The 23,311-nt window shown below is 37.1% G+C and overlaps 1 protein-coding gene across 1 annotated transcript in view; it reads right to left on the bottom strand.

Annotated features, from left to right (window-relative positions):
• pnp4a (purine nucleoside phosphorylase 4a) overlaps positions 1-16,932 on the bottom strand; it is a 151,224-nt gene extending 134,292 nt beyond the window's left edge. Inside the window, exon 1 of the mRNA XM_067431935.1 lies at positions 16,817-16,932. The gene's annotated coding sequence lies outside the window, so the exon portion shown is untranslated. The remainder of the gene's footprint in view (positions 1-16,816) is intronic.
• Between the last annotated feature and the right edge of the window lie 6,379 nt (positions 16,933-23,311).

Here is a 23,311-nt window from a genome sequence, read left to right as displayed (position 1 = left end):
TGTTCATGAGAAGAAGGGAAACCCTGAATGTTTCTTTATACTTCCTTTTTCTGACAACCACAGGAGCGACTGAAAAGGGCCGTGAATAACAGAAAGAGACTTCCACATTAGCCTGAGGTGCACTTCCTATGTACCTTGTCCTGTGTGAATTAGCCTACTGTCTAAATTACCTCCTGGTATTGCTTCACTTTCCCACAAAAGCTAAGTAAACAATTGTTCTCTTCTAAAAACCTAGTGAGATTTTAAGAAATCGTAAGTGTGCCACTTGCTGTGTAATATAGTGAAACCACTGAATTACTGTAGTTCAAACAGTTTTAGGGGAGAGCGGGGTACAACCTAACACTGGCTTTCTCAGTTTTTGTAAATCCACTTGGGGTTTAGTGTATTTCTTTTTTCCCACAATAATTTCCCACGTTTAGTAAAATTATGTGGCTTCGTTTCATTAATACACTGTGTACTTTTTTCTTGAATTACCCCAAAAGAATGGAAGTGAAGTGTGACAACATGCCCCATAGGTGTGGTACATTGTAACATGAGCTTATGGCAGCTTAAAATGTTATCAAATATTTAAATTTGATAAATATTTCTAAAAACTAAAATATTTTGTCAATAAAATACAATTATCAACTTTTTCATATAAAATAATGGCTTTTTTTAATAATTAAAAATAAACAAATTGTTTGAGTTTGACAATAAACACACCGCAAATTGCAGCTATACAGCATAATTCAAAACAAATTCACAATTTTCTCATGGTTTTTCAATAGAATTCATAAAAGTATAGAATATAATAGCATATTTCTAATGGGGGGATCAGCATATTTTCTAATTAGAATATTTCTAATATTTGTAACGAAGTAGCCTACAAACCCAGCCAGAGTCTTCTGCTGATTAGATCAGCATGAAATAACTATCTCAACTGTTAAATAACAAAGATGATTACAATAATATCAGATTAGTCTAGTTTTAAATAAACACAAAAAACAGAGAAGAAACATTTCCTTCAGCAAGAAATCTACTTTTGCTATGGTTAAACAAATGTTCAGTGATATCTTCCAAAGATTTTAAAATGTTGGCGCAACTGTTTCTCTATATAGTGTTGGTATGGCAACAAGTAAATACACTAAGTTTTGTCGTGCTGGCATGTGTGGAAAGTTTTAAACCATGCGTGTTACAAGGTTGTGCCCTGCTCGCCTACACCATAATGATAGAGAGTCGTCATGGGCTTGAAATGAAACATGTACCAATAATAATCTCTGTCATAGACAACATTTACAAAAGCAAAAACCTCTTTGCTGTTTTACATGCTTTCACTTAACTCCTGCTGAGAATTTTTATACCTGCAAACCTCTCAGATTTTCTCTTTGATTCTCAACTCTAGCACTTTGCTGTTAAGAGCCACACACCCGAGCTAACTTCAGTGCTAACAGTGTCAACATCAATCTCACCTGACTCACATCCTGCAACTCCCATGCAATCACTTAAAAATGACTTTTTCTCCCTCTTGCTACGTTTACCACATGACTGACCCTCCTTCATTCATCAGAGTTGGCTCATTTACGTGAGCGTGCGGAGAGGTGAGTGTTCCACTGTTGGTCAGCATTGCACGGTGATTGCAGATCGTTACGGCATGGTTAAAGACGGGCCCGCTTTTATTGCAGTGAAAGACAGTGCTATTGCCTGGAATTGCATATGATCACATATTGTACAGTGATATCTGCCAGTTGTGTCATCAGACAGATTCAATGCACGCACACTTTCTCACTCAAAGCACACTCGGAGGTCTTTTTAGTTTGACATACTGTACAGCAAGTCATTTGCAAGTACTTTTATAATGTCACATTGCAATTTGAAAGTAGGGCATTCCAGCACGGTTCATAGAATAATAGTCTTTTTCAATAAAATGTAAAATTGTCTGTCTCTCACCCTCAAGCTTTCATTCACTTTTTTTTCTCCTTTCTCTTTTTCTTCTTTTGATTGTCAAATTCTATGACTACCATTACATTTGCCTAAACCTGGTATTGCCCTCCATTAACAGTCAAGGTATTACTGTGATTCCCCTGAGCTGAAGCTTCTGAGATCCAAAGAACAGCCTCAGACTGTTGGTTGTGCAAGCCTTCCCCCTCCCATGTGCAGCCCCCGGCGGCTGGAGACACTGTATGTACACAGCATTACCTCACCTCCGCTAGCCGCATGTCTCGCGTGTCTAGAAGAGCTTGACTTACAGGCACGAACTGAAAGAGAGGGAGGGAGATCGCACCTGAGAGGGAGAAGGGCAGGGTTACGCAATGGCCCTGGGATTGCTCAACCTTCTCACTGCCTACAGGAACTATGTCGACACATCAGGCTGTGAAAAACAAAGCACGGTTGATAGGTGACTATGGTGACTATCGGTACACAAACCTGCGATCAAATAATCAAAACTCCTGAACAAGTGATTGTTGTGGCTTTAAAGAAATCATTCACCCATCATGTCGTTTAAAACATCTACGACATTCTTTATTCTGTGGAACACAAAAGGAGATGTTTTTAAGAATTTCCTGGTCTGTTTTCCACAGAATTGGAATTGGAGAATTGGGGACCGGAGATTCCAGGCCAGTATTGTTATAATTGACTAAAACTATAAAAAAAATAAAAATAAAATTTTATATATATATATATATATATATATATATATATGTATATATATATATATATATATATATATATATATATATATATATATATATATATATATATATATATATATATATATATATATATATACATTTTTAAAATAAAAAATATATATTTAAAAAAATAAATAAATAAAATAAGATGAAATTAATAAAATAAAATAATACAAATAAATCAATTATAGTAACAAAAGAAAATAATTTGTGAAAAAAGCTAAAATTTTAAATGCAATTGAGAGACTAAACTTAAAAATGTTGCACTCTTAAAAAAAATTATTTTCATTTTTATAGTGTACCTTGGCAAACTACTGAAATGAAATAAGATAGAGTTGAATAACTAAAATTACTGTTTTTTAGTGTTCCACAGTTGTTCCACATAGACATTGATTTTGGACCTGAAGGGTGAGTGTGGCAGAAGGGTCATTTTTGGGTGAACTATCCCTTTAAAAACGAATAACACCAATAAACTAATTAGCTGCTTTGTCATAGTGGTAAAAGGTGTTTAGTCAGCTGCAGGTCAGTCTTAGGTAAATGTTCTCTGGGTCAAAAGTTGAACAAGGCATTTGCTCCGTTTGTTATGGACATGTTAGACCTTCACATCCACCTCTGCTTATGTGTGTTGACAGCTCATTGTGAAACCACTCAGTTGAAATGAGGAAATTACTAGGAAGACAATATCCTGGAATCAGAATTCCACACAGCACACATATTTGCACCACTAAAATGGTGTGGCCTTTCCTTAAGTTTTTCACAATTAAAAAAAAAAAAAGTGAAATAATTGAAACTTATTTTGCAACTATCTTTCCCTGCTAATGGCAAATAAATGCAGATCCTTTCATGTTTTGTTTATAGTCTTTGTCACTATCATTTTAATCTCACTGATATGATGATATTTGGATTGCATCATATGAGGCATGCTGTGTTTTTTCCCCAGATGGAGCTCTGCACTGTAAAAAGTATGTCTTTGAGAGCGTGAACCCGTTCAGATGTCACACGCATGCAATTTTGATGAGCTGCAATGGGAAAAGCAGAATCATTCAGTGAGTGACAGGGAGTGCAAGAAAGAAAGTTGCAGAGAGAGAATGAGCCGAGAACAGAAAGATAAGAAAGAAAGCGAGATGGAGAAAGACAGAACGGGAAAGAAAGACCTTCAGTATTATAAATACCACCATGAAGCGTTACAGAGAGTTTCATCAGAGACAGATACATTGTAGCCTGCTGCCACAACCCTAAGCTAACAAGCTGTCTTTGGACACTGCTGAGCCTCTGTTACATTTGGAGAAAGGATGATAAAAGACTTCTGTAATACTATAATAGAGTTGAGAAGTGATGCAAAATAACATAAATCACAAGAAGCGTCTTAGCCAACAGGCACAGACTTACATATTGTAAACAAATTATTTATAAATGTGAAAACTGTAAAGACGATTGTGTCCATGGAGTCTCTTAAAGGAATAGTTCTCCCAAAAATAACATTTCTATCATCATTTGCTCACCCTGATGTCATTCAACAACCATTTGAGTTTCTTTCCTCTGTGGAACACAAAATGAGTTAAATGTCTTAGGCTGGCCCACACCAAAAGATTTTGAAAATCTTATCAGATTTTCGAAATGTGAGAGACCAGAAATACGACAATTAAAAAAAAAAACTTTTATGTTCCATTCCATGTGATTCCATTCATAAACAACCAGATTCCCGACTGTGAACACGGGAAATCTCACAAAATATGTCACGGTCAAACATGACTTAAATGTGTCATTTTTTTTATACTGTTGTCTGAGGTCTACTTATGACCCTTTTTCTACACTGGTTTTGAGGCTCTCTCCTGAACGCTGGGTTTTGGTGGGCGTGCAGCACTGTAGACTTTGAAGTAAACGCCCACAGCTAGGATGGGAGAAGATTTGCATATTTAATGAGCTTACACTCCCTTGTCAGTTCACGGGAGGAATAATTCTCTGATAGGGAATACCCAAAACATATTCATCAAACAAACACAACGATTTATCGCTCATCCACCCACGATTAATTTATTTTTATTATTTGGCCTGCCCGATCAGAGCGGGAACCGCCAACACGCACAGATGCGCGCTCTTCAAATATCAAGTCAAGAGAGTGAACAACAGATCAAGAAATGAATGTTATTTCACTATTAAAAATTCACCGGCCAGGTGACATACTTACTTTTTGGTAGCCCATCTGGAAAATACAAAGCCCCAGGACGTTGGGCATTTCTAGCCCCCTGGCCCCATCACTAACGATTATCTTGCTATCTTCTGCGTGTTTATTGCTCGATTTTAGTTCCACGAGTCGTTGGGCGGGGCTTACGAAGCAGCGTTCACATAGAGGCGGCATTTCACCCTTCTAATACGTCATTGATTTGAGAGTCACATTTTCTGGGGCTGGTGTCTATAAAAGCTTTTCTTTGACTAACAAGGAAGTTTTCAGCTCTGAAACGTAGAGAATTTTCTTATATTACCATGACCTTTTATTTATCAAAGGCTCAAAGGAAAGTTGATTTCTCAATTCATCACCCCTTTAAACGCACATAGTGGACGATAGGCAAGAAAAAAATGGTGATGATAGTGTCTGGTCTGCTTTTTACAGAAAATTCCCAGAAAAAAAAGAAAGAGAATCAGATGGAGTCACGTTATGCTTCCGTGTTCCATCGGCTCGCTTTCTGATTTGGTATCATAGCATGTGCATGAGCATTTGTCCTCAGGGTTCCCCTTCACAAAAACAGAATTTCTGAGTCTGGACATGTTGAATATTTACAATTTGAGATCGGTGCGGTTAAACGTTCTTCTGGGCAGATTTAGTCACTCTTAGGACACATCACACTGCAGGAAAATCTGATAAGATAATCTGTAGAATCATCATTCTATTCTAGGATAATAGGGACTTTACCTGGGATTGTCATAAGGGGAGAATTGGTTATCTAGTGTGTGGGTGGCTTATATTGCCCTCTGCCATATAACGAAAGTGAATGTGGACCAATGGATCAAAAAAACAAAAACCATAAAAGTATATTTTAATAAACAGAAACTTCAAATGTTAATCATTCTAGGTTATTTAAGAGCAGCCTGGATATTCTGCTACTCATTTCTCATTTTGTGTTCCATAGAAGAAAGATAAACATTATATGTTGAACCATATCCAACATAAATTATTTAGTACAAAAAAAGTAAATTTAAACATCAATAACCTTTTATATTACTACATAAACTTATAATACAATAATAATACATAATTAAATTAATTGTAAAATTATTTTTTAATAAAAAAAAAAAAAATATATATATATATATATAAAAAAATATTTATTAACAACTTAACCATGTTGATGTCAGGAACCTTTTACTCCTAGACATAAGGATGTACATTAGATGTCAAAGATATCTGAACTGTGTATCATTTATCTATCTAACATTGAGACATAAGCACAAACAACATCCTTCCCGTCCTTACTCGCGATTGGCCGTCAGGATCACACTGAAATGTCATGACAGGAAGACATTCCGCAGATACCAAAATAAACGAGAGCAGAGCGCCACAACTTACAAAGACATCCTGTGATAGAGGAAGAGACTTTTATACTACTACAAACACGCGCATACACATTCGAAATGGCTGATTTAGCTTAGTGTTTCATTTGTAATTAAAAGGAAGACATTTCAAACAATTAGGCAACTTGTTTTTGAAACCGAAACTTTCTAAGCTGGAAAATCCCCTTTGTAACCTTTAGTGTTAGTATCCACTAAATGCTTATCAATCATTGACTAAGATGCCAGCCAAACATGGGGCAAAACCTGGTGGTGGTTATCTTCACTTTTGTTTTAATCACATAACTTCTGGTTAGCATTCAGTGCTCAGGCTTGCAGGAAAGAAAGAATCTGCATGCCTGGCACACTTCATTGTAACATTGGTTTGAGTAGGTTTGAACATTTAGTACAAATATAATGACAAATGTGAGAGAGGAAAAAAAACTGAGAGAAAGAGCAAAGAGGAGTTAACTTATACAGGACAGAGAGCAGAAGGACTCTGTGGCTCCTTGCTTCCTGTTTCCCACTGACGCCTATGGAAGCGTGGCCCTAGAGGAAATCCTTGTACTCTAGGATGGGCCTGTCTGAACTGGAAAGCCTGATAATTGTATCCTGAGTCCTGACTGCTGTCCCTGCCCTGTCTCCTGGGTTTCCATTGCTGGTCACTTCCTAAACATTTCTCTGTATTTGACATATTCTCAGTTGTATATGGCCAGTAGCAAAGGCTAATAGATCAGATATCTGTACTAATTAAATCCAAGCTCACTGGGGAATCTCCAAATGAGGGTGTCAGCAAAACAAGAAATAGACACTTAAATCTGTGGATTTGCTCAGAACAGTAGTATTTGTTTTGCAATACTACACATTAAAAAAGAAAATGCACAGAAACAGAATGCAAATAACCAGAAAAAAAATCCCTCCCAGAGACGCATCAGTGTCAGATGTTTAAATACACACAGCGGAAGCCGTGGTTTCCCTACATTCTGAAAAACCAAACCACCCACAAAAAAAGTGAGAAAGAAACGGAAAAGCTGCAAAGCCTGTTCCTTGTTCTGACACTTCTCCTCTAATTTCCCAGCATCGCTGGTTATCATGCTTATTGATGGGAAAGAGACTTTTGTTTTGGGCTTCAAATGGATAGAACACTCTCACACTGAACTTAAGCAATAGTTCTAAGACAGTCTTATTATACTTCTGTAAAAACAAAACAAAAAACATGTATGATGATATATACAGTGGGGTTAGAACAAGTTTTTAGTCAATGCTAATTGTCATTTAAAATGTTTAGGTTTAGGTTTTATTTATAATGGGGCCATTTTTTTATATAAATGTTTTCATTCCTTGCATTGTACCAGATTTAGCTAAATGCTCATTTTACATTTTAATCTAATTATTTAATTATTTAATTTTATTTATCAAAAAATATATATATAATATATAACTATAACAATGCTGGCCAGAATCTATAGTCCTCAATAATTCTGTGGAAAACAAACCTGAATGTATTACAATAATATTAAATCTCATATAGTAATGTAAAAACATTTGCCATGACTTATTGATCATATTATTTTTTACTGTGTATAGAACTCTAATACAATATGTGCAGGCTTATGTATGTATATATATATATATAGAGTTATATACGTGTGTGTGTGTGTGTGTGTGTGTGTGTGTGTGTGTGTGTGTGTGTGTGTGTGTGTGTGTGTGTGTGTGTGTGTGTGTGTGTATTAATACAATACTCTGAAAAACAAACGGGTTTAAGGACTCCCAATGCAGACTGCTGTCTAAGCAGTACAATTTCCCAAATTTTTTAGTGTCACCGCAAAAGAATCCCTGCCTTCATGACAGTAACCACTGAGCCACACCTTCCCTATGTTTTTCTCCCTTCACTAATGCTGGTCACCGGGGCATGAAGAGCAATCACATGAGCTACGTTGTGCTAAACCTTTGTGGTCTCACAGACTGGAATTCATACCAAAGTTCAGTCAGAAAGAGAAAATTCAACCTACAACAACTGGCACAGGCTAAAACATTCGGTGGGAAATTTGTTAATGTTTAAATCCTCCAAAATAATGAACCTGAAACATTTCAAATTCATTTCATAATGAGGAAAATACTGCTTTCGCTTTTTGCCCAGCTGCACGAGGAAGCAAAAGAACAGACAGGGGAAAACTCGAGAGAGTGTCGAGGGACAATGACAATTAATGATGATGGGATTGCTTGAGAAAGCCTCCCATGCTCCTCGTCTCAGTGGGGTTAAGCTGGGCTGTAACTGTGACAACCGCAGCTGTTGAGGGAATTGAGCAAAAACTTTTACACTTTCCTTCTCTCTTCACCTTGTTTTCTATCTTTTCCTCTCTCCCTAACTCTCTCTAACTTTAATGTCAAGCAATGTTTGACTCATTCCATTTGGCCTCTGGTTTCATCACATATATATTATGAAAGGCATGTGATTCAGAGAGAAACGGAGCTGACTCAAAAAAGCTGCTTACGTGTCTGGGAGTGGGATGGAATTTGCAATGTGTCTCGCTCAATATAACCCTACAGCAGTGGCCCATGAAAGCGGCCGAATGTGATACAAACAGGACCAGTTTTGCTGGAATTATTGCATTTTTAGGGTTAAAGTCTGTTATATTCACAATCACATTAATTTAATATGAAGCTGGCAATATTACACTGCATGGCATCACAATGTTATACTTACTGATCATACTTTAACAAGGTCTGCAGCTTCATAAAAACAACCATGAGGTACTTGGAATGCATTGAATCGAGTATTAAACAAATACATTCATTTTTTAATGCCTTGTAAAAGAAAGCAAGATTTTGGGGTTGACTTATCCAAGAGTCTGACAAAGAGAATAACCCACGCCTGCAGTTTCTTAACAGTCATGTGCTTGCTTTTCTATATGGTAGCAGAGAGAACACATTGTTTGACTTTTCAACTCAAGATGAGTTCATTTGTCGTTTTCTCCAAGAAACCGAATCATGGAGATGCCTCTGGCTAAGAGTGCTTGTGATTTCAAGGAAAACCTTACCGCATTCACCACACCAATTATCTTGATCTCAGAAGGCTTTTGTAACAGCTCATCTTGATCGCAGCGCTTTTGTAACTTTCTGCTTTCCATAACTATAAAAACTTTATGTTGAGGTTAGCAGTTAAAGAAATTCAGATGGATTGTTTTTTTCTTTGCTTTCATTATTCGATAAAAGTCTATGCAATTAAAGGTGCACTATGCAACTTTCCGTCCACTGGAGGGCGCCTATTCAAAACAAATGCGTAGTTTGATGACGCAAAATTTGAGCGTGGTATCTTGGGACATGTGGTCTTCACCTCACAGCCGGTGGAAAATAGGACATGGGCATAAATTACGTTCATGCATGCGGTTATTAACGTTACTGTAGTGTAAAGCAGAGCAGGACCGAGTGTTGTGGAGCTGAGCACGGCTGCTGGAGTGATTGTTAAACAAGCACACGGCTCGCGAGCACTGGGACTTTTATTATGACGGGACGGGACACATTCGCCGGGCGCCTGCACTGATCCGCTCTTCCGGTTACGATTATGAGGTAATGCAGCTCTGTTTATCATATTAGATACATTTAAGTGTGTTGAAAATGATGTTATGACGTTACTCAGCGTGTTCACACTGCTAAGAGTAAAGCGCTCCTGCCAAATAAAACCCGAAACCGAGGGTAGCGCAGATATGATGCAATTGACAGGCGACTTCCTCAAACGCCTTGGTTAAAATAGCAATTTTCTCACAATTTACTAATAGTTGAAAACATTTGGGATATTGTATGTACTCAACTGAACAAAATATACAACACTGGCCTAGTGGTTTTTGGATATTTTACTGCAAAAATACTACTTAGTGCACCTTTAGTTGTAGGCTGACCAGGCTTTGACTTGTTTGACGAACCTTTCTGTGATAGAGACCCGAGAATCACCAGGAGAATCTCACAAGATGTTGGCGTCCAAAAAGATGCATGTGCAAATAAATGTGGTTAAGAGAAATAAAACAGGGTTTTTTGTACTAAAACAGTACAAACTCTCCTCAGTTTCAGAGTTGCAGTGTGCTCAAGTAGCGCTTCAATAACCTTGTTCAATCAATCAAAAACCATCATCCTTTCTCCAATCCTCTTTCTACTAGTGATGGGTGCCTTAAATACACACATTTCCCCGTACACTAATTGGAGCATGCCTCCAAAATTACCTTAAAAATACCTCTTGCCGTACCTTATGATTAATAGATACACAAGATGATTAAGAACAAGAGTTCTTAATTAATTTATTGTAATTATTAACAAGAGTCAATAAATACAATAAATAGGATGGATAAAACCAACACTAAATTAAGGGATAGTTCACATAACAAAGAAAATTAGCCCATGATTTTACTCACCCTCAAGTCATCCTGTATGTGACTTTCTTCTTTCAGATGAATACAATCAGTTATATATAAATGTCCTGGATCTTCTAAGTTTTATAATCAGGTCTCCAACTGAAAATTTTCTAGTTACTGATCACATACTGATCACGGACATTTTCCTGGACCGTTCCCACCTGGTGGAATGACCTGCCGATCTCAATTCGTGCTGCCGAGTCTGTAGCCATTTTTAAAAAACATCTTAAGACACATCTTTTCCAATTGCACTTGACCAATACAGAATAGCACTTACTGATCACCACAGCAACGACCAAAAAGCGCACACTCCTGGATCATATCTACGTCTCTCATCCGGATTTGTGCCTTCAGGCGGGTATGTTACATAGTTATCATAGCTATCAAAATCCAGTGTTCTGTATTTTGCGTACGTGAGTTTTTGTTGTAGATGGCTATTGCTGCGCGTTTAGCTAGAATGCCATACAAAACCAACCCATTGGGCCACTGAATCTGCATTAACGACAACAGTTGGGGCAACAGCCTTAGTCCTAATGGGTTGTTATCATAGCTATCAAATCCAGTGTTCTGTATTTTGCGTACGTGAGTTTTTGTTGTAGATGTCTATAAAAAAATAAAAAAATTGTGTACTGTGCTAATTAATTGAGATTTCTTACAGCTCTTACAGGTTGTTGGCCTTGTTTGTTTCGTTGCTTCTATTGCTCTCCCCTTTTTTGTAAGTCGCTTTGGATAAAAGCGTCTGCTAAATGATTAAATGTAAATGTAAATGTACATCTAAATTTTTTAGGACACTCCGCTGAAAATATGCTAGTTCTTGAAGAACCATGTTTTGATTTGCTCCGTCCTCTGCGTTTCCGCATTCGTCAACCGAACTTACTCTACGCCTGTATCCTACGTCATACGCTAGAATGGCAGTCTCTTATGAATGCTCAAATGACAGTTAGCGGAAGGTAGAGATTACAGTTTGCAAAGTTTTGAATATGTATATTTTTTTCTTACACAAACACATCGCTTCATAAGGCCTTTATTAACCCCCGGAGCTGTGTGGAGCACTTTTATGGATAGATGCACTTTTATGGACTTAAAAAAAGAAACAGCCATTCACTGCCATTATAATGCTTCGAAGAGTATTAGTCTGAAAGAAGAATGTCATATACACCTGACTTGAGGGCAAGTAAACCATGGGCTAATTTTCATTTTTTGGTGAACTATCCCTTTAAGACCATGCCCATTCAGCTAAAACAGGAAATATAAAACAGCAAACCCCACTTAAATATAAAAGGCACAGGGACAGTAAGAACACAGTGGAAAAAACTATGATAGAAGACAAATTCAAAGTGAGTTACATTTACCTTGGAAATAAATACCGTCCCCCAAAAAATCTTTCTGACTGCCATAAATCAATCAATGTATATTTTTTCAGTTTTGGAAAGTTGTGGAAATGCCATCATCGTTTTGTTTAGGGTTTTTTTTTTTTTTGTGTGTGCTAATGAAGCACATTTCTCTCCCATTCACCACTATAGAGTACAACAGTTGGGTTCCAAAAATATCCCATTCATTTCTTCATAGGGAAATGTGTAACAATAAACTTATGAATCATTAATAGACAGGCCTACTTTAAGCTACGAGGTTGTTAATCAATGGTGCATGGTTTTGTTAAAACCATCCAACCTATTATTTCTATTACCAGTAATTGTGTTTAACAGTGGAATTCCTGGATGAAAAATATCATTACCCATGATTATGCAGAAATCACCAATCTCCACTAATCAGAGAATTGCGACAAACTAATCAGTATAAAATGGATGGCTTGATCAGTTGAGCCACATTGAAAGATGTTGTAAATGACTCTACAAACATATTTTATGAAACCTTGTCAGGTATTTGGAATAACTGTTTTAAAATAAGACCCAAGAAGCTGTGGTTTACAGTAAACTGAGAACAGCTAAGAGGGCTTTATGTGTAACCCCTTCTGTTCGAATCGCCTGCTCCAAGAAGGACTCTAACCGGGGTCCGTGGGCATGAGAGTCGGACGCTCTAACACGGAGGCTAAAGGCTGTAACCTCTAATGTCAGTCGCTAAAGTGTCTTTTGAGATCAGAGGAGTGAGGTTTTCTCGCACAGCAACTACTAGATGGCCTCCGTTACATTACATATGTACTCTGCGCCGCACCGTGCCAAACTTTCATAATACCCGATCTGTGTTCCCGTCTTGGTTTTATGTTTATGTTTTGAAGTGTGCTCTGTTTCCCACTGTTTCTGTGTTTACTTCCTTGTTCAGTGCCCTAGGCCACCCTGTTTGCTGCCATACACTGTAAAAAATGATATGTTAAATAAGTTAAGTCAACATATGTTTTTACATTGTTTTAACTCATCAAAATAAGTTAAGCAATGTTAAACTTGTTTTTATTAGTTATACAAGATGTAACTAATTTTTTTAAGTCAGTTTAACATCCTTTTTTTTACAGTGTAGTTACCCTCATTTGTTGTCATAGTGATTCATTAACTCCACCCTCTCCTTGTTAGCTTTGTGTTCTTGTGTATTTATTCCCTTGTTCAGAACCCAGACTAGGTGTCATGACACTAACAACGCCCCTTTGCTGTTCTCAATTCACTGTAAACCACAGCTTGGTGCTTATTGCTTCCTTTTAGTGAATGTACAGAATGATGTAAATGACGTCAGTCTCTGTACACTCTCAAAGTACTTTAATATTTGTGTATGTTTGCAATAAATATAAAATATTGATCCATTCTGCTTCTGAGAACACTGGAATTGAGAAAATTATTATTAATTGAAAAAATGAAGGACTTTTCTCAGAAAATATTTAATTATTTGGCATATTTTGTCATTTATTCAAGTAAAATTGTAATCGATTGTATATTCAGAAGACATCTAAAAAGTAGTACAGCTAAAAGAAACCTACAGAAATAGGTCATAGCACAGACAATGTATGACACTATTAAAATGACTCAGCAAGCACGGTTATGACTTTCCACTGTTTTTCGCCCCCTGTCTGATATACTAAATAAAGTTCAAAACCTCTGCGGACAGTTTCGGTTATTTCACACACACACACACACACACACACATACACATCACTTCAGCATTAATGTGGAAGGGACTCAATGTTATGTTGAAAACGTTTGAGAAAACTGCTGAGGCAAGCGATGTGTCGTCTGCTGGAAGATTAAGTAATCTTTGGGCTTAAATTTCCTCTAAATAGAGATTTTCTATGTAGCAGAAAGGGAAGTTAATCAATTAGGTAATTTTGCGTCACATTTCTTATGCGTGATACTAAATAGAGAGCAAATATGTCCCAGACACACCTGTTAGCTTGGCCTGTGCATGCAATCAAACTGCCACGCATTTAGATAATGCCTAAATTTACCAGTGTCATATGTTTATACCATGTTATAACAGGGCCGTAACCATCATAGATAAGTTAATGGTTCCAACCCCTCAAATTGCTTAACCATCAGCACCCTCTGTTTATAATGGATCTTGGATGACAGAAAAAATTCTAATAAAATACATAATATATTAAAACATCTTTGGTGTTTCCATGGTTTCTACAAAATTGAGGGTAACACAGTCCGTTTCCTTGTTAAAATGGCATATTTCTCAGGATTTAGGTGTAATAATATAGGTGCACAAGTCAACAAAATATGTAATATTATTCTAGTGGTTTTTGGATGTTTTAATCCAAAGAATCTTACATATTGTGTCTTTAGGGGGGGGGGGGGGGGGGGGGGTGAAACACTTAGTTTCAGTCAATCTTATGTCAATATGAGTACCGAATAGTATTGCATCCTTCATATCTCCGAAAAGTCTTTAGTTTTATTTTGTTTATAAAAGAAAGACAGGTACCGCATATCATGTGGGCAAAGAATCACGAGCGAGCGCAGCTATTCCGTTGAGAGCACCTGAAAGCTCTGACATCCTTAATTGTGGAGAATTTTTTTTTAATTCTAAATAAATCATGAAGATCAATCAGATTTAGCCGTACATATGATCCAGAATCAGATCTAGAGGCTGAAATTGAACAGGAGCATGTGGCAACGACTGCAGCAGGACTTCTCAGTTGTATGTATTGCAACTGTATTTGCTTAGCGGCTTGTCATGCTCGCGAGTTTTACAACATTTGTGTGTGTTTACTTGTGGTTTACAAGAACATAACTGGTTTATGGGTTTACTTGTGGATTTAATGCTGAGTTCTTTGGGAAGCTGTAGAGGGTTGTCTTGCCCTGACAATCAAAAACACACTTCTTTGGTGACATTGTTGATTTTGTGTAGTCCTGTGATGGAGCCAATGCAGCTGGCTTCCCTAAAGCATTTGCTTTCTCACTTTAATCACGCTTGCGCTTATGCGCACTTCCAGGTGAAGATGCCGTACAAGGGCATTCCACCCTACCTGACGTCAGATAGATCCAAACTGAAAAATAAATTTTTGGCACAGAAACACTCCATCAGACGTCCAAATTTTTTTGTTGAAACTTTGTCCATGCTTAGGTTAAATCCAAGTCCTTAACAGTGTAAAAAGCTCAGTATCATGAAAGAACCCCCCCGACATGGTTCATTTTATAAAATTTAGATGCCAGATATGAAACAAGCATATAGTGTCTTATAGCAGGTGTTCAGTTCCTCCTTGTTTATTAGTTTAGTGCAAGTAGTTAAACTGCTTGAAACCACAATCTACCTCAGTGACTCAGCAAATTATAATGCAACCTTAGAATGTTTGGAAGTTCAGCAGGTTCACTCAAAACACCTTCTTAATCACAATACTGCTAGGCCTATATCTCTCCTTCACAATGCATGCAACTTCAGATCTTTTTTTGTTTTTTAGCAGTGTTAGTTTACTGGTTGATGGTCTAGGCTTTTAAAACAAAAGACACCATGATCACATTCCAGCCATCAGAAGAAGACTATATGGAACTGACCATGAAATTAGTTTCCTTTAAGTTGGATGACATCCACAAATAAGGGTGTTTTCAAACTTGTGTCCTCTTTAAAAGAACCAAACTCAGACTCCTTTAAGTGGACCAAGAGGTGAACCAAGTGAAAAAGGACCCAGTTCTCTTCACATTCATACTGTCCCTGAAAGAGAACTAAGATCCTTTTTGGTACACTTGACGATTGCTTTTTCTGATCTAGTCTACCATCTGATGACCAAACTACATTGGAATTCAAAAACAGAAAAATCAAGTAAGGCCAGAGCGGTTTGTGTTCAAATTGTGTGTCGAACTGTACACAAACCATGGCCACCTCCCGATAGTATCGGTTCGGTTCGCTTTAAAGGGGTTTGAGATCGTTTGAAATGTTCACATAATTTGGCCAAAAATCATGTGAACCACGCCCAGATCTCTGAAAAGGACCAAGTGTGAAAACATCCTACCTAACTGCCAATGCTACCATTAGACTACTTGGAAACAGAAAAGAGATAACAGATAGAATGTTCGAAAATAAATAATGGTTGTTTTCCCTCACACACACACACACACACACACACACACACACACACACACACACACACACACACACACACACACACACACACACACACACACACACACACACAAATTGGTTCACTATCATTGTGCGGACTCTCAATAAACAAAATGGTTTTTATACTGTACAAAATGTATATTCTATCCCCTTACGCTAACATCAAACCTACCCATCACAGAAAACTGCATTTTTTTTATCTTTCAAAATTCCGAGCCCGGAGCCCTCCCACCAGACAGCATGCCAAATAAGCATAAAATTAACCCTATTTGATTGGATGTAAGTGTGAGCTTCAAAAATTATTTCCACACGGACAAGGATTTCAGGTATTGCCATATTTTTTGGGACATTTGATCCTCATAGCAGAGTTTACCTGGACACACCCCCCCCCCCCCCACACACACACACACACACATTTAACATGTTGAACAATGAACACTAGTTTCAAGATTACTATGCAAATGGAACCAGCTCTTGGTACGCAATACGCACAAATGAAGTAAGCCACAGAGAGAAGATTAAAAAAAAAAAAAAAAAAAACAGTGCCCTTTACAATTACTGCAGGCAACACATACAGAGAAAATGGTTGTCAATCATATTCAGCGCAAGTTGAATGTCTGACAAACAGCAAAAAAAAATCAAGAAAGTTTAAATGTCTGATTAAAGACATTATCAGGTATCTGAACTACATACATGTGCAGTTGTTGGCGGTTTCAACATTGTTTTCATTATCTCCATGATGGTGTTTTTAATCATGTTGCATATTCAACTGATCAACCGTGCACATCATGCAATCTACTATTAGCCAGAGGGTACGCCAGCAATGCTACTTTCAGTCTTACAGGCTGTGCACGCCTATGTTTAGATCTGACACTTAAGAGTTTGATCTATCACGGTGTCAGCTAGCTTGGGTTACAAGCTGAAGTGCTATGATCATTCAAACTGCATGTACTCCCTCAAATGTATTTATTTACTTGGTTGCAATCAATTAAGTTTATGGTGATTACTGTAGGTAATAAAATGGGTTATGCAATAATCTACTCATGTCATGCCACTAAAAAACAATGACAAAGTTGCTCAAAACTATATTTTTTCATAAAACCATAGGCCACAAGTGAGCCAGGACTGTCACCTTTGCCTGCTTAAAACAAATGATGCCCATGATTACAAGTGAAGACTGTAACCTTAGAGAGAGAGAGAGAGAGAGAGAGAGAGAGAGAGAGAGAGAGAGAGAGAGAGAGAGGGAGAGGAGGGAGAGAGAGGGGGTGTAACACAAGAAAGAGACACAAAGCCCAGTCCAGACGGAAGTATTCAATTTATTCAGGTCTCAGAACAGCTGTTGCCAAAATAGCTTAGTGATTAAGAGACCAAAGGCTTAAAAGGACAAAATCTTCCAGAGCAGCCAGACCTGGTGGTTACAGTCAACAGACGGCTGGACGGAACAAGCAATATAAACATTTGAGAGGTCATTAGTAATAAACCTGTGAGCATTGTTCATTTCAGTCAGCACCCTCTTGATGTTTCACAAGATTTTCTGAAGATTTTACACATTAAAAATAATCCAATTTTAGTCTGAGAGGACGTCTTTCTTCTTGTCACAAAAAACTCTCACCGTTATACTATTTGACATACTAATGAGCTCATTGTGTTAATAAGGCTTCCTGTAAACAAACATAAATGCTTATCCTTCAATCATTTTTCCAAACGAAACCAAAATAATATAGTTATACTTTCCATTCTATGCCATGCTAATGAGACAAAACTGTTGATTAAAAAAGCTAGAAAAAAGGTCTTTATATTTAGAAAATAATCTTTCATTCTTTGTTGGTCCATTAATGACCCATTAAGAGGTCAGTACTGTCACACACACACAATACACATTTAAGCTTTGAAATCGGATAGGGTTGTTGGGCCCAACTCAACAGAGAATGCTTAACTGCTAGTAATGAAAAGACTTGCCACTTTGCACTTTTGATCTAGAAAGATAGGGTGGAGATCTGTTTACAGAGGAGCACAGTGGAAACTTAAGCCGTATAAAGAGGATCTCTGAATACACCGCAAAAAAACGTTAAAGAGTTTAAGAGAATCAAATGACTTAACCACTGGAGATGATATTATAAATGCAATTTAGTTTTCCCCCCCAAACTTAAAGCCGCTTTAAGCCATTTGAAAAACGCAAAACAGGAGCACAAAGCCATTCGACGTGCCATTAAAAGCTCTGAGTAACTTGTTTATGTGAGAGACCGCTCACAGCTGAGGAATTCAGACTTTCACAATCTTTAAAAAACACTGTGGATGATCCAGAGCGAGGCTTAAATAGGAAATAACCTGCTGAGTGCTCTTTCTATCACTCTTTAAAGTGCACATGATAGTTTTATTAAAATGATTTGCAAGAGTGACACAATCTTAAAGAAAGTGCCTTTTAGCATTACAAGGTTAATGATCAGAAATGAACAGATTTTTTTTTTGTTCCTCTTTGAGTTCAAGTTGCCCAATACTCTTCTTAGAAATTGCTGCTCTATGATGTATAATTGTTATGTGATGGGAGAGTATTTGGGATTTGAAGTAAAATGAGAATTGCTCACCCCCTCACAAATCCATTCCCTTAGTCTTTATCAATTGTTAGTGATTACTTCAGGTGTGAGTTTTTTTGTGTTTACATCTTAGCATATGCTAATCTTGATTGTAGCATCCAGTCCAGGCTCAGTGGAAAATCATGTCTCATTGCAACATATTCAAAACTCCAAAAATGTACCTATACATACATTTCCAAGTGAAATGACCACTAGTGGCGTGATATAGCAATAACATTCACTTTCATGCAAATCGATTTAGTAATACTTATATTTGTTCCTTAAAAAATATAAATAATGGTTGTTTCCCCAAGCACACACACACACGGTTCACTATCTTAGTGGGGACTCTCAATAAACATAATGGTTTTATAGTGTACAAAATGTATATTATATCCCCTTACGCTAACCTCGAACCTACCATCACAGAAAACTGCATTTTTGCAATTTGTACAAAATAAATAAATAAATAAAATAAAATAAAATAACAATTCTGTATGATAAGCTTGTTTCCACATGGAGACCTCAATTTAGGTCCCCACGCTGACACGAGTCCCCATGAGTCTGTGCATTCACGTTGTCCACAACGGTGTTATATGGAGACTTTTCATAGACATAATGATTTTTATACTGTACAAACTGTATATTCTGTCCTTTACATTATCCTTTACAACATCGGGCATGCAGTGTGATTTATAAGCTGTTTTCCTAATGACGACAAAACATTTTCCCATACGGACAGAAATTTCAGGTATTGCCATTTTTTGGGGGATATTATCCCTTTTTTTACATGTACAAGTGAAACGATATAGCAACAACTTTCACTTTCATGCAAATAGATTTATAAAGAATTTAAAAAACTTTATAAAGTCTTTATAAGTTATCATAACATATTCCTTGAACAATATGTTATGATCTCAAAATGCGTTTACCATAGCGTATGATTTGTAAACTAATTAGCGCTGTCATTTGCTTACGTTTTATTTGTACTAATTAATCGCACATTTTTCTGTAATTAATCATGATTAATCGAACCTAACACTGCAGTTTAATATATTTTATATTGTAACAATTTCACCTTTAATCTCCAAATGAATGTAGAAACAACATAAAGACAGTATATTTTAAATATTTGATCTAAAAGGTAGAAAACATACAGAAAGTGAATAAAGTTATCAAACACATCACAGTATTCACTGCATACATACATTTTTTTAAATATAGAATAATCCTTTTTAAAGCAATAAACGTTCAGTCCAGAGCAGTGAGTGAATTTCTCTTTGTATTTGTTCTTTGATTTACATTAATGACAGACAGCAGCATAGTGTCGCCGAGATCTGGTGCACATCTGTTACACGTGGAATCCACATGCACCAGATGTGGCCCGGGTTTCTGCAGCAGGTTTATTAGGCTGCTGTCACTTTAAGATCTGAAGCACATGACGCAGATCTGGATCTGACATGCATCCGATGTCCCATCAATGATCAATCAAGGCAATCGATAACAATCTTACGAGGTTAATCAACAAAATGGCCATTTTGGCATTCTTTTCTTTTTTTGTCCATTCAAGTATGAAAGAGAACAGTGTGGTACCAGTGTGCCAGTACAGATTTAAGTTCTTAATTTTACATTTTATCGTGCTTGAATAGTTTAAAGGTCCCGTTCTTTGCGATTCCACCTTTCAAACTTTAGTTAGTGTGTAATGTTGCTGTTAGAGCATAAATAATACCCGTAAAATTATAAAGCTCAAAGTTCAATGCCAAGCGAGATATTTTATTTAACAGAAGTTCCCTTTCAAAGCCTACAGCGAACGGCAGGTTTGGACTACAGCAGGCAGTGCAGGGATGTAATGACGTCACTAGAACCGTTTGCTGACTAACCCTCCGCCCACAAGAATATGCACAAAAGGGGGCGTGGTCTTGTTGCTCTCTCACGTGGAGAAGAGCGCGCATTTAGCGCTTGCATCTCCCCGTTATGGTAAGAGGCGGGACCTTTGCGGGCAAAGTGCGCTAAGCTGCTGTCCAATCACAACACGGGAAGCGCTGGCCCAATCAGAACTCGTTACGTATTTCTGAAGGAGGGACTTCATAGAACAAGGAAATCATCAGACCATTTTTAGGACAGAGGAAACAGCGCTGTACAGATAAGTAAATTGTGTGAAAAATACTGTGTTTTTACACGCGAAACATGAACTCATGTTATATTGCACACTGTAAACATCATCAAAGCTTCGAAAACACCCAAAGAATGGGACCTTTAATAGCACTTGAATGAATGGCAGCATACAGTAGCGCTGACAAAGGATAAGAAAGGACGCTGAAATAATAAAATGATGAAAAATAATATTTTAGTCTTTCTACTTCAAAATGTCACGTTTAATTCAATGTGAGGATGTCTGGAAGTGTTGCAAAACTGGGTTGATATTTTCTCTGGAATCACTAAAATCCAAATAGTTTAGTATGCAGTATAATATCTGTGCCTGCTCTTTTCTTTCTATAAAGAAACGGTTACAAAGTAAAGTTCAAATAATTTTAAGCGTTTCTGTTATGCTAATAGTATTGCTGTTAACAAGATTAGCCAGTTAGCTGAGGAAGTGGTGGAGCCTGTCCCCTAGAGAGACATCTGTGAGCTTATAACATAACCCACTCAATCACACTGCTAATCCAATTAGACATTGATATACAAGTCTGTCCCTTTTCGTAAACTAGGCTAATTCAGCGACAAGTGTCTGCGGTTGACTGTGTCTACGTGTGTGAAAGACTGATGCAGGGCCAATACCAATAGGTCTCTCATCAAAATCAACTGAGACATAAAGAACAAATGTGTCCTTTTCGGCCAAAGGCTGTCATCAGCTGGTGGAAACTACGGGGAGGAAATTCATGACTTCCTGATCACTTTGGACCAGCGCTTCCATGGCGGTAAACCTCCATTAGTGTCCATCAAGATGAGACAGAGCCTTTGTGAGGACATTGCTTGTTCCCATGGTGACAATATGTCTCAATCCAGAATGTGTGACATCTGTGTAGACACAGACAGGAAGGAGATTTCTTGGAAATAGAGTCATATTCCTTCAAACAATTCCCTCTCTGTCAACATGGAGAGAAACTGTGCTACACTTTTAGCTTTTAGATGGTGATATATTAAAATGTTATAATTCAGCTGTGGATGATTCAATTAAAAGAAATCCCCAGAGCATCTATCTGTCTTTTTAGCGCATTTTGAATGATTTCATCTGGTGTCTTGAGGACAACAAAGGTGCAAGATTGACCGATAAAATGTACTGTGCAGCAGAAACGTTTCCATTTTAAGGAGTGGTTGGTCTCCCACTCAGGCCTCTGATGGTGGAACAGCCCAGGAAACCTCTTTCCACCCACACACACGCATGAAACCTCTGACTCAACTTGAAACCATGAGCTCTGTGGAGGCATCCTGCTGACTGCCAAGTGCACCCTGCCTCAGCTTACAGCGTTTGTCGCTGCAACTACTTACTGTAGGTCACCTGCAAAGAGTAAACATGCTGTGTACACCAGCAATAATACAGAATTAAATAGAATATGTGTCTAACAAGTTGCAATTTCACAACCGAACATGAAATTAGGTTGGGATTCTTATATAATATTCACTGTAAAAAAAATGTATGTGTTGGCTCAACAGTAACAAAAAGTAAATAACGCAACAGTTTACATCTATTTTTTATTTTTTTGAGTTATGACAACTTTCAGAGAATTTACATTCAACCAACAAGCTCCATTGAGTTAGATGACCTTAATAATTTTTAGCATAAAAACAAAGTTTTAAGTTGATTACTCAAAAATATTAAGGTGCTCTAACTACCAGAATTGTAGCCCTGGAGTCAATGTATCTATATTAATCAACAGCTATCATAGCAGATGCTAAAATAATGTATTTAGCATGTATATTTTATGAACAAGTAAGATATCACTTGCCACTGGCAATAGCAGTCATTGCTTATACAGTCAGCGTAGGGTTTACCTTCATGTCTACTGGTAACCACAAAAATGTCAACACAACTGAAACTCTTTTAAATGTCAAAAATAACAGCATTTAACACTAACCGTTTTTTCCCTTCCCTAAAAACAAATAAATTAACATGTAATTTCAACATTTATTCTCCTTATCCAGTCCTATGCACAGCATGCTGGATACTAGAACTAGAAATCCACCCCCTAATTCCCAAAGTTATCAAGACAATTTCATTAAGGTAGCTACCTACAACCTAATAAAAAATAAAAAATAAAAAAGCCAATTAACACACCCATTTGAGTTTCAATTACAGATTGATATTAAGTGACATAATGATCAGCATTATGTTAACAGAATTTATTGTTTTGAATTATTATAAAAAACAATAGGCTACATTAGAATGTTTTAACTTGCAACCATGCATTTGTTTAAGTTGTGGAATTACTTTTTAGAGTGTTATTAGCTCACTGACTTCCTCAAGGATATTTGAATTGAGGTTAATTTAAGTTATATTTAATTTAAGTTGACTAGTGCATCCTATAATAGACACAAATGAGACAATTGCTGGCCCCAAAAGAATACCTATAACAATATGGAAAGTAATTTGGGATTGGGAGAATTTTATGAAAAA

The sequence above is a fragment of the Pseudorasbora parva genome, chromosome 22 (genome assembly GCF_024679245.1).
Source record: "Pseudorasbora parva isolate DD20220531a chromosome 22, ASM2467924v1, whole genome shotgun sequence".
NCBI classification, from domain to species: domain Eukaryota; kingdom Metazoa; phylum Chordata; class Actinopteri; order Cypriniformes; family Gobionidae; genus Pseudorasbora; species Pseudorasbora parva.
This window is presented reverse-complemented; position numbering and strand designations above follow the sequence as displayed.